General features: G+C 56.0%; 1 protein-coding gene across 1 annotated transcript in view; it reads right to left on the bottom strand.

Moving 5' to 3' along the window:
• The window catches only part of ERICH2 (glutamate rich 2), a 57,279-nt gene extending 55,265 nt beyond the window's left edge, over positions 1-2,014 (bottom strand). Inside the window, exon 1 of the mRNA XM_019522784.1 lies at positions 1,972-2,014. The gene's annotated coding sequence lies outside the window, so the exon portion shown is untranslated. The remainder of the gene's footprint in view (positions 1-1,971) is intronic.
• Positions 2,015-2,020: the final 6 nt, after the last annotated feature.

Raw genomic sequence — 2,020 nt, 5'->3', positions numbered from 1 at the left:
AACTAATCACTGAAATTAGAAGAACTAATTTGACATAAAGAAGGTTCTCCTAGTATTTTAGAAGACTGCAGGAGTAAGCCAACAAATAGTTCCAATATCTGCCCTGAAGGTAGGCAAACGTTTGTCTATTTATAAAATATATAGTTTAGACTAGTGGGGGCCAGCCTTTTTTGGCAGGAATGCCACAGATTAAGCCCTGTGCCCTTTCTGAATGCCATTTTCGTCCACTCCCCCTGCTCAAACTGCTGCTCTGCTTTCTGCTCCTACCCGCTCTGCCCTTGTTCTGCCTCCCCCCTCCCTGATCTACCATGTGCCGCACAAAGAGGATGCCTGTGCCACCTATGGCAGGTAGGCCACACTGGATTACATCATGGGCAATCTACAGCCAAAGTACTGGATCTGGAGTGTGAGGAGCTTGTGACCAGCTCACAAAGGTTTGAACTGGCACAGGGAAATCAGGAAGCACACAGTTGCACCCACACCATCCATCTACTCCACAGCTCTCACTGCTGCCCTCTTGAGCTTAGCCTTGCTGCAAAGGGGATGGGGATTGCAGTCAAGGTAAATGCAAGCAGCTTGGGTACTTCAGATTTTCAGCTTGTGATAACCAAAGGTGGCTGACCCCTGACTTACATGATGCAACTATGACTAAAACTAGATTTATATGGATGGAGGGGCCTTTAAAGACTTGCCAACAAGAATTCACAGGACAAATTTAATATGTGGACAGGTCCTGGCCACCAGTATCCCACAGCCCCCTGCTGTCCCTCCCCTTCTGATTCCAGTGGGCTGCCCCCTGCCTGCTAGATGGGGACAGGAGGACTGGGAAAGGAATGGCTCTGCGGCAGTTGTAGGTACTGCTGCCTGCCAAGTCCCATCCTCCACGGAGCTGTCGCTGCGGGTGTGTATCTGTGCAGTTTAGAGATGCCCCCAACATCTGCTCCCTCTGCAAGCAGAGGGAGGCGCTGGTGCACGCCAGGCTGCAGCCCCTTCGCCACCTCCTGCTCAGGTTCTGGCTGCACTACTCCCTGCATCTTTTCATTTATGCACTCCCCATCTGCCACGTTAGCAATTTTCTCACCAGGAAGGAGGCTCTGGCTGGGAGGATCCCTGGGGACTACGGGTCTGCTTTTCCTGTCCCTTGCCCGTTCATGTCTCCAGGGAGTTTCACTGGGCAGTGTCCACTGGCTCCTTGGACTTGTTTGAAGGCCAGTGGCCACTGTGCAGTGTGCTCTGCTTGATGTCCCCCTTAGCATGCTCGTTTTGAACCTAGGACCCTCACTCCCATCCCTGTTTTGTTTTGGAGTTGTCTCAAGTAATCAGGGACATGCCCTCCTGGCCTCCATCACCAATGTGGGTTACAGCTCTACTTGGGGGGCTTTAGCCCAGATAGCAATATGGCATATCAAAAAGCCCTGCCTGGTCCCTCAAACCAGGGCCCTTTAGGCTAAAAACAGACAATACTGAGAGTCACTTGCCTGTCTAGGACCAGCCCCACAGTGGGGCTTAAACAGCAATTAAATTGAGTAAGTCCCGATTGCTCCAAGGCAAAGTGTTCATTTGCAGGGACTTAATAGGGGTCATTGAGCTTGGCTGTCTGCGTCGTCCGGACCCCATGCACCCCAAACACCCCGGTGCGATTGAACTGCATGTGTCTCAGTTGTAGCGCCCCAGAGGTGCCCCTTGGAGGTCCTGGGGGCGGAGCAGGCAGCACAGGCCGGGAGTGGTGCAGGTGCAGGTGCAGTGGGCGCGGGGCAGAAACGCAGTTCGGCCCCGCTGTTGCCCCAAGGGGGGGCCTCCACCCCTCCTGGCTGCCTTGGGGGGCATGAGTGTCCTGGCCGCGGGCAAAGACCCGCCAGCAGCCGCCCCTCCGAGCGGCGGCGCGGGGTGCAAAGCCCATGGGGCAAAGGCGGGTCCGACCCCGCCGGGAGCCTCCTCCCGCTGCAGCGCCCCGAGACGCCCCGCGCTCACCTGGGGGGCGGCGGCGCTGGGAGGGCCCCGGCCCCACTCGGCGTCAAAC

This window comes from Gavialis gangeticus, unplaced genomic scaffold, assembly GCF_001723915.1.
Source record: "Gavialis gangeticus isolate Ggan-Ray unplaced genomic scaffold, GavGan_comp1, whole genome shotgun sequence".
Classification (NCBI taxonomy): domain Eukaryota; kingdom Metazoa; phylum Chordata; order Crocodylia; family Gavialidae; genus Gavialis; species Gavialis gangeticus.
The sequence above is the reverse complement of the archived record's forward strand: the minus strand, read 5'-3'. Positions and strand labels throughout refer to the sequence as shown.